At 40.3% G+C, this 20,762-nt stretch overlaps 1 protein-coding gene across 3 annotated transcripts in view; it reads left to right on the forward strand.

The window, feature by feature from the left end:
• raf1a (Raf-1 proto-oncogene, serine/threonine kinase a) overlaps nucleotides 1-20,762 on the forward strand; it is a 778,989-nt gene that overhangs the window by 399,704 nt on the left and 358,523 nt on the right. The window lies entirely within an intron of this gene.

Raw genomic sequence — 20,762 nt, forward strand, 5'->3', positions numbered from 1 at the left:
TCGCGCTTACCAGCTGACTGCTTGCCTCCGTATGGACGGCTTTCTCACTGTTACCAGTTTGTCCAGTTAGCTTGAGACTCAAAGGAGTTCACCACAACAACAGGGTTTGAGTCCGGTGAGCAGTTCCAAAAAGCGCATAAGACAAAAACAGAATCCAAAAAATAACCATAGTAAAAAACAGGGTGAAAATGTGGTAAAATCTGAAAACAGGGTAAAAATAAGGTGAGGGCTGTTCTGTCGGTTGGGTTTAGGGAAGTGGGTGAGCGGGTCAATCTGAGCTTCAGAAAACACTATTGGTTGGTTTTAGAAAAGGAAAAGGGTGGGTCAGTCGATCGGTCAGTCAGTCAACAGCAGCCTCTGGTGGATTTACACTTGAACAGCAGGCGCGAATGAAACTCGTGAGCGAAATTTCTCAAAAAGCATACACAGCAGCCTCTGGTGGATTCGTGAAAACAAAATTTGCAAAAAAAAAAAAGAATAACGTAGCTCCTGGGATGTATTTGGTGCTCTCCAGAAATGTATATAGAGGTACGTATTCAGAATGAGCCTGGCATGATTGTGTTGGTTAAGCCTGGTTTATACTTCTCGCTTATAGTTCTTTCTGAACGCTTCCGGGATGTATAAGTGGCTTAAACTCGCTCATTTTGAGGCAGGAACCGTGGGATGTGCAACAACTTTAACTATGAGGTAAACACAAAACAAAACTTTCCATCCGGAGCTTCTTCACCGGACTCCACACTTGTAAACAATCGCTCCATCGGGCTCGCGCCACTCTCGGTCCTGCCCAGACTTGTCAGAGCTACCAAGCCGACCAATCACAGAGCTTGCACTAAGTGTTGTTGTGGCGTGTAGTTCAATTTTTTGAGAGGTGCACGTCAGCAACGCCGATGGCCACAGCGTAGGGCTATGCATCGAGGCGTAGGCTGCGCCGTAGCATACGCGTGCGTTTGACGCACAAGTATAAATCAGCCTTTAGTGGACACAGCACTAGAGTAGGAAAGGAATAAGAAAAGTGTGTTATTTTTAGTTAGTTGCTTATGGAAAAGATTTGTTTTTGATTTGTGAAGATTGTTCCACCAGCAAGGAACAGTAAACAAAGGGTATTATCTTTACTGATCATGTAAAACCCTTTCTAGACAGACCCACAATGAGCTTTGCTGTTAGGGTCTTGCAGCAACAATGGAGCATTTCCATTCCAAAGCTCCTTTATTGTGAAAGAAGGTTCTTTATATTATTGAATTGTTTTTCAAAAGTTAATTATTTTCCTGAAAGTAGTTCACTGCAAGTTTATTTGGGACATTGCAGCAAAATCACCTTTAGGAACCTTAGAAAAAGTTTTACAATTATTCTGAAGTCAATTCGAAAAGATAATCGCTGCTCTCTGGGGAGTGATGAAGCAGCTCATTTATTTTCTTTTCGTCTTAGTCCCTTTATTATTATGGGTTTGCCACAGTGGAATGAATCGCCAACTTATCCAGCATTTCCTTTTATGATATGCAGCCTATCTCTGGGAAACATTCATACACACTCATTCTCACACATACACTATGATAACTCCACACAGAAACGCCAACTGACCGAGCAGAGTCTCGAACCAGCAACCTTCTTGCTGTGAGGCGACAGCAGTACCTACTGTGCCACTGCGTCGCCCTATAAAGCGGCTCTACGTTCTTAAATTACTTTTAATACATGTGAATTGACACAATTGGATTTCGCATACATAAAATACGTCATAAATGCAACATATATTTAGAAATATTGCAAAAATGGCTGCTGGCATACCATTAAAATGTCAAATATGATCATATATGGTCATATGAACACATATATCAGTGTTTCTCAACCACGTTCCTGGTGCACGTTTTGGATGTCTCCTTTGTCTGTCACACCCATTACAGGTTTTTCAGTCTCTGCTAATGAGCTGATGATCTGAATCAGCTGTGTTTGGTTGAGGATACATGAAAAATGTGCAGAGCTGGTGGTCCTCTGGGAACATGGTTGAGAAACAGTGACATATATAACATTATAGCTAATTTATTTGAACAACTATGTAAATGCAGTTGGCTATATTGTAATAGAATTCTAATGGTTGAAAAAGCAGCTATTTTTGCATACATTTCATTTTATCTTTACCATGATGACAGTAAATGATATTTGACTAGAATCTGCAAGACACTTCTATACAGCTTAAAGTGACACTTAACTAGGTTAATTAGGGTAACTAGGCAGGTTAGGGTAATTAGGCAAGCTATTGTATAACGATGGTGTTATCTGTAGACTATCGAAAACAAATAGCTAATAATTTTGACCTTAAAATAGCTTTTAAAAAATTTAAAACTGCTTTTATTCTAGCCAAAATAAAACAAATAAGACTTTCTCCAGAAGAAAAAATATTATCAGACATACTGTGAAAATTTCTTCACTCTGTTAATCATCATTTGGGAAATATTTAAAAAAGAAAAAAAATCAAAGGGGGTCTAAAAATTCTGACTTCAACTGTACATTGCACATGTGGCGTTTTTTTATATATGTGCACTCCAAATGTAAACTTGTATGCTATTTATGTAATTTGCATATATTGTCAGATTTCTATGTGGGATACAACATTACTCAGTATATTGTAGTCACTTATCATTTTGGTTTGATTCTATTTGATTTGTAATGCTGAGATTCCTCTTGAAGCTGGTTGATTTGGTGTCTATCGAAATTCCTACAGAGCAAATGAATGGGAGGACCAAGATAGCTGCCGATCGCTGTTGTGCTCTGTTGTGTATTTCTTCCAACTACTGATTTTATTTATTTATTAAAAATGCTGATATCTCTAATTCAAGAATAACCGCGGGAAACAAAACGTGTGAATCTGGGTTGATTGCATCTCTGTTAATGAATGCTGAATTTGTTCACCGAGCTTTGTATCGTCTGAAAGAACAGCTTTTTGTAGTTTACACAATGCAATATTTTCTTCTTTGAGAAATGTCATGTATGCTGCTAGTCTGGAATAATCACTTGTGCTGTAAAATTAAGAAAAACTACTGACCACAAGCTTTCTGTAACTGGTGTAGTGATGACTCCAGACGTAGACTTTACACTGAAAATATTGGTAAGAGAGTTTATTTTGTGAAAGAATATTTTTATATGAATGTTTTATTTATACTTTGTCATTTCTGAAAACCCAATGCATTCCAGTTGCATTATGAAATCATTGTAATTTGCTGGTGACAAAGTCGGAGTGTGGATGTTAATTATTAAAATCAAGCTTAGATCCAATGATGCAGATGTGGTTGAATTCATTTGAACAAACCCATGACATGTGACAAGATTCAAGCAACAAGCTATTTTTTGTTGTTGTTGCACCTAACGTGAAACAACACCACAAAATACCAGCCACCGCACTCCCAATGAAATAGTTAAGGCTTTAAATCTATAATACATAATAAACCACTTTAACATTAATAATGGGCTACTGAGTGACTGATGTACTGATGTTGTTGCACTGAGTAACAGTTCTGACTTTTATTTTCAAACCATCAGTAATTCAATTTTCAAAATCTGAGGTGAACTATGACGGTTGGGGTTAGGGTGCCACACCTCAGCTGCGTCCCAAATGGCACACTATACACTCATGCACTATGTACTTATGCACTTACACACTCAACAGGATAGTATATGTATGTAGTGGCATCCCAAATGGCACACTAATGTTTTTTTACTAAGCGGAAATTCAAACCGTTTCTCTGATGACATTTGACGGTCGCCAAATCAGTGAAATAAACGACCGAACTATCATATAATTCCTGCCGCGAGTATTGCCGCATTCACCATAGGGAGGCGCTATAATCACTCTCGTTGGAGAATTGTGATTTCACCATCCAAAATAAATGAAGTTATTCAACATGTGCGCTCGATAGCTCCGCCCCTTCCGCTACGTAAGCAAACCTGCGGTCGTTGAGTGCGTGAAGTGTCCATCATTACACACTTCATTTTAGTGGCTGAATGAGTGCATCATCCGGGTAATTAAAGTGCACTTATTATTTTTAGAGTTTTCAGTGTGAACACACTACTTACAATATTTATACTACAAAATGGCGTAGAATAGTGCATAAGTATACGATTTGGGACGCAGCTCTCCTTTTTAAAATCGTACTGAAGTCGTACGAATTAGCCACTAAACTGACAAAACATAAAATACTTACATTTCCTAATGAGATTAGGCTGGAAGCCCCTGTTTCACTACGATTGAGAGAATGAAAGTACTCCATTTCTCTCTCTCTCTCACTCACTCACTCACTGTGGGCCCATTTGACCTGCTGGCGTGACTTTTCCTCTCGGCTGTATTACAGCGATACTTCTGGATACAGACACGAGCGTGTGCCTGCAGAGTTTCCTCCACCGTGTCTATCATGGATCAGCTGTGATCGCCGCTGCCCAAGTGATGCTCACTGCAGAGCCATTTGGCCAGAGCTGAGCTCCAGCGAGGGGGAGCTTGAGCTCCCGCTCCTCCTTCCTTGCACTTCTGAGTGATGTCATTGGGGGTTAGAGGTTGGGGTTTGGGGTTTGGGGTTAGGGGTTGGGGTTGGGGTTAGGGGTTTGGGGTTTGGGGTTAGGGGTTGGGGTTGGGGGTTAGGGGTTGGGGGTTAGGGGTTTGGGGTTAGGGGTTTGGGGTTAGGGGTTTGGGGTTAGGGGTTTGGGGTTAGGGGTTTGGGGTTAGGGGTGGGGTGGGTGTTATAGGAGGTGGAGCGAGAGCTCAAGCTCCCCCTCGCTGGAGCTCAGCTCTGCTCCCGCTGCCGCCTGCCGCTTATCAGTGTCACTCATCTGTAAAGAGCGCAGTGCGCATGAGCCATTCACAATCGTTTTTGTTGTGACCAATCAAAGGGGTGTAAGAGAACTTGGTAGACAAGGATATGAAAGCGAGCGGGATGATTATTATTGTTTGTATTATTTGCTATAAATGCTCGTGTTGGTACAGTTTATATACCTGACTGTATTAAAGGACAGAATTGCATTAGAAATAGTATATAAATAAATATAAATATATTCATACATTCTAATACAAGAATTCTGCTGTGTATGGAAAGCATCGTCAATGCACCGTGATGCACCGAGATATCGAATTGAACCGAATCGATGGCATGATAATCGTAACCGAACTGAACCGTGAGACCAGTGTTGGTTAACAGCTTTAATAAAATACGATATTATACTTATATAAAATGCAAAATAAACATTTTAAACAAAATTATTTATTTATCTTAATTATTTTAAAATAATTTCAAAACAGTTTGCCACAATGTATGATCAGGTTTTTTTAAAATTGCCATAATCAGTCACACTTTTAAGGATAATAAACACTAATAGAAAATTCACCAAGGTTTACTTTAAAACTGATAATAGCGATGACACTTTCGGGGTATTTTGAAATAGGCCAGCAACCACAATGCACTAAACACTCATAACAACTTCAGCAAACATTTCACGGAAGTGGTTTTGCAGGCGAGCTCCTCTCACATTTCCTTTAGATTATGTAAAACATATAGTTATTATTAGTAATGTTAGTTTAGCTCATGTGTCGTAGCATGCGTAAAACTGGCACGGTTGAGGAATTCAGCCTAAACAAACATTACGCAACAGCGATATGCGCAGATGCTCATTTTTGGATGGTATTTTGTGGGCTGCTGGTGTAATTGATGAGCGCGGTGACTGTTCTGGTGATGGCTTGCTCAAGTGGGCGGAGCCGGAGCTGTCAGGTGATTGATGACTCTGACATTTCTTTCATTCAGACCTTTGCTACTAGTTGCTAAACAACTCCACTGCCTGCTGCAAAATGTCAGCTATTGCTCAGTGTAAGTCAGCTTGAGCATTAGTGCTGCTGACGCGGGATTTGAACATTTAGATTCCTTTCTTAAAGGGGATAAGGTAATGTTAAATTGATTCGCATTTTTTACATAATTTTGCTGTGGTTTTTACATTAAGGTGCCTGCTGGGTAACTATATGTCATTTATATAATTGTTGGGCGGAATTCCAATTCATTCCACTTTGATATAAAATTACATTAAAAAACACTTCAAATGCAAATCAATTTGATGTAAAAATGTTGATGTCCATTTGACATCCACACATTGATGCCAGTTTGACCACCAAAATAATAACACAAAAGTATTATAATATTTAAAATATATTTTCATCTGAAAGCTTTAATTACAAATGACAAATTTATAGTGGTCTGTAATTTTTGTGTGTGTCTAAAGCCTGTAAACTACCTTGATGTCAAGACAACATCAAATTGACGTTTTCAGAAAACGTGTCAAAAATCCATTAAAGGACAACATAAATAAGAAATGCTATTCGATTTAATGTCGGTTTACTACCTTGATGTCAAAATGGCGTCTAAAATCTAAGTTAGAATCAATTTGAATAACTGCTAAAAATGATGAAAATAGTATAATCCCTACTGAAAAAACAGCTTAAACCAGCCTAGGCTGGTTGGCTGGTTTTAGCTGGTTGACCAGGCTGGTTTTAGAGGGTTTTTTGGCCATTTCCAGGCTAGTTTCCAGCCACTTCCAGCCTGGTCTTAGCTGCTCAGGCTGGGAGATGACCAGCTAAGACCAGCTTGACCAGCCTACCCAAGCTGGGAGCCCAGCCAAAACCAGCTATGTCCAGCTTAAACCAGCCTAGTCAAGCTGGTTTTAGCTGGATTTAGCTGGTCATTTTCCAACTAAGACCAGGCTGGAAATGGCTGTAAACCAGCCTGGAAATGGCCAAAACCCCTCTAAATCCAGACTGGTCAACCAGCCTAGGCAGGTTTAAGCTGGATTTTTCAGCAGGGATAGCAAATGAGATTATTGCTCAAAAATGTATACAGAAATGAGACCTATTCTACATGTTTGGATTTAAATTGGTTAACTGTTTGTTTAGTCTGCATATTTTCCAAGCTAAATGCATGATGAGGTTACTTTAAAATATGTTCATGTTAATTTAAGAGATTTTCTCTGTCCTGGTCCTGTCATCAAAACTCAAGCTTCTGTTTGTTATTTTGGCAATTGCCAAAGAGTAGTAAAAACGATCACTTGCGTAGCAATTACATTCGCAGCTGTATTTGTACATAAACATTTCTATTTAACTGCCAAGTTGACAGCATGTCTGCATCAGCTTTTTACAGCATAATACTCACTACTCACTGCTCTTGAGTACTTTTGAAAGCTCTACTTTTTACTCATACTTTAAGTATTATTTACAACAGATACTTTTACTCTACTTGCACTACATTTTTAGGCAAGTAATGGTACTTTTACTTGAGTATGATTTTTCAGTACTCTTTCCACCACTCTGTGTTTGTAGCCAATCATCATCAGTTATGTGGTTGTCCCGCCCCTTACATGCACGCATGCCAATCATCATCAGTTATGTGGCTGTCCATCCCTACACACACACACACCTCAATCATCATCAGTTATGTGGTTGTCCGGCCCCTACATACACGCAAGCCAATCATCATCAGTTATGTGGCTGTTCTGCCCCTACACACACACACACACATGCCAATCATCATTAGTTATGTGGCTGTCCACCCCTACACACACACCTCAATCATCATCAGTTATGTGGTTGTCCGGCCCCTACATACACGCAAGCCAATCATCATCAGTTATGTGGCTGTTCTGCCCCTACACACACACACACGCCAATCATCATCAGTTATGTGATTGTCCTGCCTTTACATATACACACGCCAATCATTATGTTATGTGGTTGTCCCACCCCTACATACACACACAACCAATCATCATCAGTTATGTGGTTGTCCCGCCCCTACATACACACACCAATCATCTTCAGTTATGTGGTTGTCCTGCCCCTACCTACACACACGCCAATCATCATCAGTTATGTGGTTATCCCGCCCCTACATACACGCATGCCAATCATAATCAGTTATGTGGTTGTCCCGCCCCTACATACACACACACGCGCCAATCATCATCAGTTATGTGGTTATTCCCTCTCTATATACACGCATGCCAATCATCATCAGTTATGTGGCTGACCTGCCCCTACATACACACAAGTCAACCATCATCAGATATGTGGCTGCACCGCCCCTACACACATACCTCATTCGTTATGTTATGTGGTCCCGCTTCTACATACACGCATGCCAATCATCCTCAGTTATGTGGTTGTCCCACACCTACATACACACACGCCAATCATCCTCAGTTATGTGGTTGTCCCACACCTCTGGCCATGCCCCTTGTGTGCGCAAGGTGAATGCACATAACCGGAAGCCCTTGTGATTTCACTAGCCCAGATGTTTTTTTTTGTAGTCCCCAAACTTCATTCACTGTAGGTTTTGCTTAGCTAACTCTGTAAAAGCATTCCCTTTGCATTGAACTTTGAGCATCTTACATTCAGAGATGTTGTTTATGTTCACACAGCTACATTACACATCAACTAAAGTTTAAAATGTGATATTGTAGTGGACCAACCCTTTAATTAGGTCAACTAGTCAAGTTAGGTTCAAACAGTGGTTTGATCAGCAGTTTTACATGTATATATTATTCAAGGCAAACTAAACGAAATCAGACTTGCTCCAGAAGAGAAACATAATAGGAAATACCGCGAAAAAGGTCTTTGCTCTGTTAAACATCACTTGTGAAATATTTGAGTAGGAATTACAATTTCACAGGAAGGCTAATAAATTGTCTTCGGTGCTTTTCCACAGCGCTTGATGAGCCATTGTTGCTAATAATGAACAAAAAGTGCAGATTAGCCATTTTTCACTCAAAATAAAGGGCAAAAACCACAAACTATCAGTAGTCTAAAGATAATAATAACAGCGGTAATTGCATGTAGCGAAGAGGGGGTGGAAAAGTGTGTTTTGCACCCGCTGCCTGTCTATAAATCACCTAGCACATAATTCCATCAGTCATACGTTTGTTTTTCATCTGGTTGAGACATGCACATGCACCTCACAAGAGCCTGCAAACTGCAATCTTTCTCTGGCCTTTCATGCATACGTTTGTCGAATCTCAAAGAAGGACTTTTCTTAAATCTTCTGAGGGAAACAATAAATCCAGTGTGATTTTTATGGCTGTTTTCACCACAGCAACCTCTTTCAATTCAATTCAGGCTTTGTTTCTATAGCACTTTTTACAATGTAGGTTGTGTCAAAGCAGCTTAACATGGATGAAGAAAGAGAGAATAAAAAGCCATAACTATATTTCAGCTTATGGAACATTCTTCTATCGCATATTTTTCTCTACGTTTTATCCTTCAGTCCACACTGAGACAGCGTTTTTAGGAAATGAACAGTAAAGTACAGTACATGCAATAACAATCAATTTTTAACAATAACCAACAAATAAATACTACAATAAACACATACAATGCAGACATATATCATAGCTATATATTGTCGTACATTTAGAAAAGCTAAAGTGAAAATAAATGCATATTTTAGGACAATGAAAGTGTTTTTTGAGCTTGCATGAATACCAGACTGTTGCTGGAGAGCCCCAAAACCGAAATATGACCATTTATAATGCATAATAGGGGTTCTTTAATGTTTAAAATGCTGAGTCTTAAGGCTGGTACATGCTTTTTCGTCAGCGTTTTTCAAGACGTTTTTCCGGATATAAACCCAAGAGATTTTCATTGGCGTCGAGCAGAAGAGTATGCAAAAGCACTCCTTGACGTTAGATGGCGCTACACAACTTTAAGCTCCTGACACCCGCTTGTAACACAGAAGAAGAAGACAGAGTTGACATGCTTGTTGGTATGGATTATTCAAGCAGCAGCTCTAGCGAAAAAGAAATGATTATTGTTCACAAGAGCAATAAGCAGCTCTACGTTTATATCGCCTCTGGGCATCTTCTTCAGTGTGCGCTCGCTTGACAGTTTTGCGCTTGAACGCCTCCAAGTGCTGTTTACTGTAACTTCAGCAGCTCTGTGCATGTGAAAAAAAGTGCCAATCTGATTGGTGGAGAAGGTTTTGACACGGCGCATCAAAACCAAAAAACGAGCATGAGGCGTTTCTTTAAAAATGACGATTTTACACCTGGTGTTTTGCATGTTGGTGTGCACGATCACATTAGTGAAGTTTATTCATAAACTAATTTTGAGAGGAGCACGTGATTATGATTGAACACGGCTGGTTCTGCATTAGCATACATGATCCACCAATCAGGCCATTCCTAACCCACTATAAAGAGCCAGGGGTTTTTCACTAGTCATCTTTGATTTGAAGAATCCCCCCTTCCACCACTACCTCTTCACCTTTCCCTCCATAGGGCGGCACGGTGGCCCAGTGGTTAGCACTATTGTCTCACAGCAAGAACGTCACCGGTTCTAGTCCTTTAACAGGCCGGTGGTCGTTTCTGTGTGTAGTTTGCATGTTCTTCCCGTGCTCGCGTGGGTTTTCATTAGGTCCTCCGGTTTCCTCCCACATTCCAAAAACATGCACAACAAGTAAATTGATCAATCTAAAATTTGCACTACAGTTATTGTCTCACCCTGCAGCATATCTTTTCATAGCATTCAATTTAGTCATCAGTTTTTATCAAGGGGGAGTTGTCGAGATCTACCTGAGCTCAAGGCTCCCCTCTCGCCCTGCAAATGGGAGGGAGCCCAGGGCTCAAGGATCTTTTGAGCTCAGGGCTCTCTCCCGGGATAGCATGCCAAACTTGCTTATAATCAATCATTAGCTAAGTGTGAACTCTTGAAACGCCCTTTATTTAGTCACAAGGCGTAAAACGTTGACTGAAAATGCGAGCAAAAAACGTCTCGGTGTTCACCAACCTTTAGTCACTCGAAAATATGCCCAAACTTTTTCTGCATACAAAGTTTACACATACAATTAATGTATGTGACATCTAATTTACCTAATTTATAAAAATTTTTTGGACTTATACTGTTGTTCGTCACACGCACACATATATCCACAGCGTTTTAAGGAAAGGGAAAATAAATAAATGGCAGGCGGATATGACAAGTAAATATTTTTATTTAGGTCTTATTTGCGCGCATGTGCAGTACATCAACGAAAGAATTTTCAGTCGTTTTAGTGTGGAAGACGGAAATAACCGAACACGATAGTGTAGACATGGAGCGTTTTTAGATGAAGACGCTGAGACAGAGTTTTTTAGGACACAAAAAGGTCTCCTTTTGAAAACACTGACCAAAGTGCATTCATTCATTCATTTTCTTGTCGGCTTAGTCCCTTTATTAATCCAGGGTCACCACAGCAGAATGAACCACCAACCTTTCCAGCATGTTTTTATGCAGTGGATGCCCTTCCAGCTGCAACCTATCTTTGGGAAATATCCACACACACTCATAGACTACAGACAATTTAGCCTACCCAATTCACCTGTACCGCATGTCTTTGGACTGTGGGGGAAACCGGAGCACCCAGAGGAAACCCAAGCGCAGGGAGAACATGCAAACTCCACACAGAAAGGCCAACTGAGCCAAGGCTCGAACCAGCGACCCAGCGACCTTCTTGCTGTGAGGCGACAGCACTACCTACTGCACCACTACGTCGCCCATGACCAAAGTGCATACATTGGGAAATGTTGTTTTCATATTGCAGCGCAGACTTTGAAGACTTTCGAAATTGATGACATATTTTAGTCATGTGACCATTCCAGCTAACATGGTGGATGACATTGCAAAGCAAATGTTTTGAATACAGCTTTATTAAAGATTAATGCCAGTGTGTACATGCTCCATATTTCCATATTGGAAAGTTTACTGGGAGTCGTTGTTCAGCAGTGGAAGCAGACCACAGTTTCAACATTTAGCTGTGACGTTTCATAGAGATGGAAAGTAAATAAGCAGCAGGTGGATATGATGCAGGTAAAAGCGTCTAACGTTTGTGTGCATGCGCAGTACATAAAGCATTTTTTGTCGTGAGGATGACGGAAAGAATTGTAAAGATAGTCTGGGCAAGCAGTGATTTTTTTGAGATTAGTGTAGATATAGTCTCAGTTTAGTATAAATGATCAGTTTAATACAAGATTCTCTGTTATAATGCATGGAATACATTAATGCTACAGTATTCTATTCAATACATTATTCTACAGCATTCAATGAAACACATTGTGTTATGGGATATGAAGTGTTGTTTTTGACAGCTTTTCTTTGCCTGTAACCTTTCCAAAAGGTTCAAAGCTTCAGAAACCCCACAGGGAACATTACTAGACGCTTAGATTAGACTTGTAAAGTTGCGGCTCTCAGGCGAGCAAAAGCTGATATTGTTGAGAATCAAACACCCTTCCCTTCAGCTCTGTATTTCGCAAGAGTGTTTGAGATATGGGGAGATGGAGTCGTGAGTGAGCATAAGTAACAATTGCCTTTGAAGATCAGGCGAGCGTTCTGGGATCGGGACAAACGGCTGAGTCCCTTATGATAATTTTTCATCTTTTGCTGTGTGGTTTGGTGTGGGGTATGGTGGTCCCTCATATTCAGTGTCATCTGAGAAATGATTACAGCAAACTTTACATGTCAAAGGTTTAAAATACACACACACACACACACACACACACACACACAAACATTTGTAATTCGTCTATAGTGGGGGTTGCGAGTCACTGGAATGATTATTTTCACGGTCGCGAGCTGAAAAGTTTGGGAACTCCTGAGCTAGACAGTACACTGAAAAAAAAATATTCAAATATGATTCCTTGGATTTACTCATTTTTTTTGAGTTACGTGGTTGTAAACAATTTGTTTTTTTTATGTTTATTGAATTTAAACAGGGCGAGGCAGTGGCACAGTAGGTAGTGCTGTCGCCTCACAGCAAGAAGGTCCCTGGGTTGCTGGTTCGAGCCTCGGCTCAGTTGGTGTTTCTGTGAGTTTGCATGTTCTCACTGCCTTCGCGTGTGTTTTCTCTGGGTGCTCTGGTTTCCCCCACAGTCTAAAGACGTGTGGTACAGATGAATTGGGTAGGCTAAATTGTCCGTAGTGTGTGTGTGTGAATGTGTGTGTGTGGATGTTTCCCAAAGATGGGTTGCAGCTGGAAGGGCATCCGCTGCATAAAAACTTGCTGGATAAGTTGGCGGTTCATTCCGCTGTGGCGACCCCGGATTAATAAAGGTACTAAGCCGACAAGAAAATGAATGAATTTAAACAAACAAATTAAGTTGAACATTACTAAATTTAATTTGTTTGTTTAAATTCAACATATATAAATTGTTTGCAACAATTTTGCAGACATAATTTTTTTTCAGTGTATATCACTATTAAAAATGTCAACAAAAGTCACTTTTTCAAAATATTCAACATCAAAAGATAATGTTAATGAATGTTTAAAGATTCCATGATTTTTTAAAAACATAAGTAAACAGAGGGGAAAAACTCATTAATCACAGAATATGAAAAACTTTTCGTTGACAGTAGCCCCTTTCACACATACAGACCTTTCCGGAAAATTGCTGGCAATTTTCCGGAAAGCTTGTATGTGTGAACAGGTCCTTTTTGAAAATACCGGTAAATTCGTTCTGGCTATTTTCCGGAAAGAGAAGTTGTAAGATTACCGGCAATTTGCCGGAATGCTGCGCTGTGTGAATGCAGAAGGGAGATTGCTGGAATAAGCGCGTGCACGTCTAGAACGTGCTGACGTGAGACGTCTGCTTTAGCCAATCACAACAGTCAGACGCATTTACGTCCGCGCGGTTTGTGAGAATAAAAACCTTTGAATATTTTTCCAGACACATTTAGCTGCTAGAAGTTAGTCAGATCATGTTTATATGTTCTTCTTTATGCCAACTGTGTAAATAATCATCGATGAGATGCTTATGATAAGCCGTTGTTTGTTTACCTTCAAGCTTTGCGTGTGCCTTTGAAACAGCCTGTGAGCGCCTGCACACGCACATATTATGAACATCTTGACATGCGAAAGTGATCCAGCGAAAGTTGTTCACAATATTGATCATCCACAGAGTTTGTAATTTAGTCAAATGTTTACAAATACAAGCGCAGCCGTTTAAAGCTCATTTGTGGTGAATGATGTCAGAATTTACCGGTATTTTGGAATGGATGTGTGAATGCTCTTTTCCGGAAAATTTCCATAACGTCCTCGCCTGTGTGAACAGCGCTTTTTTGAATATACCAGTAAAGTCGTTCCGGAAATTTTCCAGATATTTACCGGTATCACTGTGTGAAAGGGGCTATTGTTACTCCAGTCAAGTTGATTCTCATGTTTTACAGTGTCTATATAAGCAGCGTGTGATCAGTGTTTTCCTTCTTTCTGATATCTTTATGAAGCATAGGCTATGGGATATTAGTGCTGCAAATGGAGAGCGATGTTTCTCTTTGAAGCTGCTGTGTGTCTTTCATGTACTCTGGCTTAATGACCACATGTACAGATCAACACTGTTGTCACAACAGCACAGCGTCTTAGTCCAGATTACTGTTGTTGAATTAAAGACATGTTTACTGTGTCAACAGTGCTTTAATATAAGGGAAAAAAAACAAACTTGTCTGACTTTTTGCTCTCAAAACTACTTCAGATGTGAATACATTTTGTAGACATGATTGAACTACATTTATTCATTTGAATTTGCAAACTGGCGAGGCAGTGGCACAGTAGGTAGTGCTGTCGCCTCACAGCAGGAAGGTCGCTGGTTCGCACCTCGGCTCAGTTGGCGTTTCTGTGTGGAGTTTGCATGTTCTCTTTGCCTTCAGGTGGGTTTCCTCCGGGTGCTCCGGTTTTCCCCACAGTCCAAAGACATGCGGTACAGGTGAATTGGTTAGGCTAAATTGTTCGTAGTGTATGAGTGTGTGTGTGGATGTTTCCCAGAGATGGGTTGCAGCTGGAAGGGCATCCGCTGCGTAAAAACTTGCTGGATAAGTTGGCGGTTCATTCCGCTGTGGCGACCCCGGATTAATAAAGAGACTAAGCCGACAAGAATATGAATGAATGAATGAATTTGCAAACTAAGTTGATTTACATGTGATCTTACTGGTTAAATTTGCCTTTTTAATAGTAAAGAATTAGTTTTCTCTGATCTGTATATTAAATAATGTTAATAACTAAAGTGCTGCATAGTTTGTATTTTATAAACACTTGCTCGCACAAGGAAGTGGAACAGTAAATTAATAAATATGTTCATGGTCATCCATTTATTGGTGCAGGAATGCAAACTTGTCACCGTTTGTTTATTTTCACAAAGGTCATTAAGAACCACAACTGCTGAAAGAGCCAATCAGAGGTTACTGAAGGTCAGACAAGCATTATTAATAATTTTATTAAATATATCAGTTTGTTTCACTGAGACATATTAAAGAGCCCCTATTATGGGTTTTTGAAAATGAGCTTTCATGCAGTGTGTAACACACACTGTAAATGTGATTTAACAGTAAAGGTCTGCATAATCTACACTGAAAACCTGTTAAATGATTAACAGCTAATTTCTGTACAAAATACGCAAAATAGCTGTAACAGATCTAACCTTTGTTTTCGAGAAACTAATCAGAGTGTCTGAAATCTCACCACACACCCTCATTCACTAGTCCCTAAATTAGTCAATTAGTTTAGTCCACTAGACATAGTGAATGACCACAAAGGACTGAATTCAGACACTGATGAACATCTGCTGTTAACAAGCACAATCACTGAAGGAAAGAACAAGAAATAAAACTACAGACACCACCTCACACCAAACCACCTGAATTAAAACAGAGGATTAAACAACTCCGTTAAATAACAGCATTATCAGCTTCACTGATAACAGTTTGACTTCAATTCTCTCATTTCTATAAGCATATTTGATAATTAACAAAGGTATATATTTTTATTGAAAATGTTTGATTTGACCTCACCGTCATGGAGATCAGAGGCTGCTTTAGTTGAGCTCTTGAACCTTTATTCTTTAAAGGTGCAGTAGGTGATTGTCTTCAGAAACATTTTTTGTTGTGCTGGTTGAAAGTCTCTTCACAGTCATTACAATAGTAATGATTACAGTAAATGATCTAAATGTGTTTATATGTATTTTTATATTCTGGGTAAAGCATAAAACTAAAAAATGTTTACCTAATTAAATAGAGTCGGACCGTCGAAGGCGCCGAAGGACAGCCGAGCTCGGGCCGTTTACTGTAAAGCCAGGCGCGGGTATAATTCGCCCTTAAAGCGGCCGCGCGGTCACGAGACAGACCGGGAGAAATCAAAAGCTGAATTGAAACTTTTAAAAACCTGAATCAATTTTGGAGTTACTTTAGCACGCTGGAGGAACGACGACACCATGGCTGAAGTATCACTGTTAGACAGGTAATGTTCTGTTTTGAAACTATTTTATGTTAGATTGTGATTTGTTATGAATGACTTATATGCACAGACGTGTTGGTCAGCCACTGAAATCTCCCGGTGAAAGATTGATGTGATTATTTTCAGTTTCATAAGGTGCTTTGTCAGCATCTATAATGTAGATTTATATTTAGTTTAACAACAAAACACCAGTAAATAGCGCTAATCCGCCTAACCTGCTTTATTGAGCTGAAGTTGCTTTTATATTCACATTGGGTCATTTTTGAACAATGATAGCCTTCCTATACTGTTAACCTTGCTACTCTGAATATTCGCTCTGAAATAGCATGTAAGTGTGGCAAAGTATTTCATGTAATTCCTGCACGGCGCTGGCACTAACTAACAGGCGAATGACATGAACTAGTGGGTTGTCTCTCGGCTGTTGTGACGCGGTGCGCGCTCGCGATTTCAGGGGGTGTGGCTTTGAATCACAGTCCCTCCCCGCCGTCCAAAGATAATATGCTAAGCGGTTAGCATTTTGGCAGATCACCTACTGCACCTTTAATGTTTCTCTGGCTGTTATAACTGTGTTTCTGAAACATGCTGGTTTGTTGATTTGTGACAGGTAGTGCTTGAATTATGTCATGTCTGTTGTCCTAAGATGCACCAATTACATCACTTTTTTTCTTGTGCTTGAATGTTAAAATGGCCCTCCTATGAATTATCAGGCTTTGATTTGAGTTTGAGAGCCCTGCCCTTGAGGTATGTGTGAAGTGTGTATGTGTGAAGTGTGTATGTGTGAAGTTTCAGCTCCAAATACCTCACAAATAATGTTTTGTATCTCTTTGAAACTGCCCCTTTTAGGTTGTGATTCAACCCTGCTGGAAAATACAGCCTAAATCAGCCTAGGCTGGTTGGCTGGTTTTAGCTGGTCGACCAGGCGGGTTTTAGAGGGGTTTTGGCCATTTCCAGGCTGGTTTCCAGCCATTTCCAGCCTGGTCTTAGCTGGTCAGGCTGGAAAATGACCAGCTAAATCCAGCTAAAACCAGCTTGACCAGCCTGGTTTAAGCTGGGCATAGATGGTTTTGGCTGGGCTCCCAGCCTGGCTAGGCTGGTCAAGCTGGTTTTAGCTGGTCATCTCCCAGCCTGACCAGCTAAGACCAGGCTGGAAATGGCTGGAAACTAGCCTGGAAATTGCCAAAACCCCTCTAAAACCAGCCTGGTCGACCAGCTAAAACCAGCCAACCAGCCTAGGCTGGTTTAGGCTGGATTTTTCAGCAGGGAAATTGTGCCATTTTGGTGACTGTCGCTTTAAATTCAAATGAGATTGTGGTCTTGTGAAAAGAGGGCAGAGCTACAAATCAGCATAGTGGCAGATTTAAAAATAAGACTAAAGTCCTATGCTAATGAGGGAGAGATCATCACTAATGGGCGGGGCTTCCCCCCTTTGATGACACGTACAAAGGGAAAATCTAAATCAAAGTGTTTTTATGAGCAAGTGTGATTATAAAATGTAAAATGTATACATTTTTACCATTAGAAGCTGGCTATATTCACAGACTGCTGCCACACAACTGTGTTTAAACCATTTTAAAAGTGATTTTTGCATAATAGGTCCCCTTTATTAGTATAGCTTTATCTGCGAACTCTGTTTTCACATACACACTGAATGTTTACAGATTACCACCCTAGTTTTTTTTTTATCTCTCTCTATTTAGTTTAAAGTGAATGTGCATGTGAGTTAGAGGAAAGATTGATGTCATAATGACTGTGATGGCATGCTTTAGTCATTTAAACTGGCAGTATCATCTCAAATTATTTCATGGCTTTCTGCAATGATACATTCAGAGCAGGTCCGGACAGGAGTGCAGATATCAGAGTGAAAGCTGAGGCTGTGCGGTACAGCGCCTGGAGCTCACTAACACACATCTGCAGAGACGCAGAGGCTGTACACTGTAAAAAAACTGATAAGTTGACTTGATTTTGAAAACGTAAGTCAACATGTTGCTTTTAAAGCGAGTAGTTGACTTTACTTGTTTAAAAAAAAAAACTTAAAATGATTAAGTAAATGAACTTTCTGCATAATTAGGAAAATTTAATTGAGTCAACTTAACTGTCGCTACAGGTTTACTCACTTTTTTAACGTGAATTCAGTCTGTGGCCTTTAAGTGTATATGAGCTCCACTGAAACTCTTTACAAGCAATTCACACTGAGTTTTTACCATTTCATGGTGCTGTCTTAGTTTACCGAGTAGTCTTACTGAATCTCTTTTATTATGTTCTCAGTTGTCAGAAATGCCACGCTGTTCAATAGCCAAGATTACACAGCAGAATCTTCTGAGTAAAATTTACTCGGTTTAGATATATAGTATTTAGTATTTGGTATATATAGTATATATTTAGTATATTTAGTATTTGCTAATATAGTATTAGTATTTGGTTCCTCTCTAAATTGAGTTACAATTACTGAATTAACGAGACAGTGAAAGATTTAATTGGGTGATGTTGAGCACTGATGACCCAGATGGCATACGAATGTGGGCCACTTTAGGCAGTTATGCGGCACTGGTGGTATTCCTTAGGCCCAGACAAAATTAATGTGAGCCTGAAGTTGCCCACCTGTACAGTGGCATAAGGGGGCCAAACATTCAAATTCATATATGGGCCATTTAAGGCAAAGATTTGGCACTTATGGCAAAATGTAATCTGAATGTGAGCCTAATGTGGCCCATGTGGAAAATGATAAATTTGTCCCAAATGATGGAGGAAAAATGTGGGCCACAGTTGGCAAAATAGACATTTAGGCATAGTCATTTAAGCGTAATCTGGGTCTAAAGTGTCTCACACGTGTAGGTGCAAATGACGCCCACTTATTTTAAGATATATGTGGGCAACTTTTGGTAAATATTCGGCACAGTAAACTCTAGCTAATGCAGCCGCTAGCCTAATGTGGCCCAGAGAAGACATGAAAAATGTGGCCCAGTTATCTTAAAACATATGTGGGCCACTTTTGGCCAATATTCAGCGCAGTAAGCTCTGGCTAATGTGTATTTGAGCCTATAGTGGCCCAGAGAAGATATGGCACATGTGACCCAGTTATCTTAAAACATAAGTGGACCACATAGACTAAAGTCACTATCATGGAGAAAAGTGTTTGCTTTAGTTGGGCTTATAGCCCTGAACCTCTTAATGTACATTGTATTTTGGGCTGCTGTAACTTTTAAGAACTTTGCTTGAAAAGTTTGCTCATTACAGCAAGAAAAATTAAGTAAGGCACAAGCTGTGATGAAATAATATAATTCACGGATGTTTACCAATGTTTAATCCATTATTAGAAATAATAGGCCATATCTGGGCCAAAAGCAAGTGGCCACACTTTTTATTTTTAACTGTTTATTTACTGCGCAAGCCAAGCCTGGCCCGACTCAACCCCGTCTAAAATGATAGAAATTAAACCCGAACCAACCCGAACCCGTTGGGTCTCGCCGGGTCGCGTCACGTTCGGGCGAAGATCTTCAGCTCTAGTCCCCGCGCCTCCGCTAGTGTGAAAGCGCATTCACATTTTACAGGATCTGGAACTACTAATTTGGTGATGTACCGTATCAAGTCAATGTGATCAAACAAAAGATCCGCACTGAGTCAACTGTTTCGCTAGAGAACCAATAGTTTTAAACATGCTGCACTTTTAGATTTAAACCTCAGCTGGATGTTTTCATTCGCTTGGTGCTGTGTTAAGGCTGATTTATACTTCTGCGTCAAACACCGGCGTATGCTACGGCGCTGACGCATAGCCCTTCGCCGTGGCCATCGCTGTCACTGACGTGCACCTCTCAAAAAATGTAACTACACGTCGCAACGACGCGTAGCGTAAGCTCTGTGATTGGTCGGCTTGGTAGCGCTGATGAGTCTGGGCGGGACCGAGAGCCGCGCGAGCGATTGTTTACAAGTGTGGAGTACCGTGAAGGAGCTCCGGATGGAAAGTTTTGTTTTGTGTTTACCTCATAGTTAAAGTTGTTGCTCGTCCGCCGGTTCCTGCCTCAAAATGAGCGAGTTTGAGCCACTTGTACATCCCGGAAGTGTTCAGGAAAAGCAAAACAGCAGCGAAGAAACTCGATTTAGAGGAACATTTACACCTCACTGCCAACTAGCGTTTCAAAAGTGTTAATGCAGACCGACAGAGACAGCGCGCAGAAGTATAAATGCACAGCCACGCGCATTGCCTGCGCCATGGGTTACACCGGTCACCTGACGCAGAAGTATAAATCATGCTTTACATGGAAGGACATTTTCAAAAACCCATAATAGGTGCTCTTTAATAAACTCTTATCAAAATCAGTCTGACCAAGAGTAAATAAAAGCAAAAAGTGCAAATCGACACCTTTCATGATTTACGCGAGGTGTAAGATCAAAAGTTCAAAATTCACTGGCCATAATGCCCTCTATTAGCGAGAGTTCAGAGTAGGGTCAAAGGTCGCATCAGTGTTGAAGCAGCACAGCTGAAGAATGGGGATGTTAATGAGT

The sequence above is a fragment of the Danio rerio genome, chromosome 23 (assembly GCF_052040795.2).
Source record: "Danio rerio strain M-AB ecotype USA chromosome 23, GRCz13ab, whole genome shotgun sequence".
Classification (NCBI taxonomy): Eukaryota; Metazoa; Chordata; class Actinopteri; order Cypriniformes; family Danionidae; genus Danio; species Danio rerio.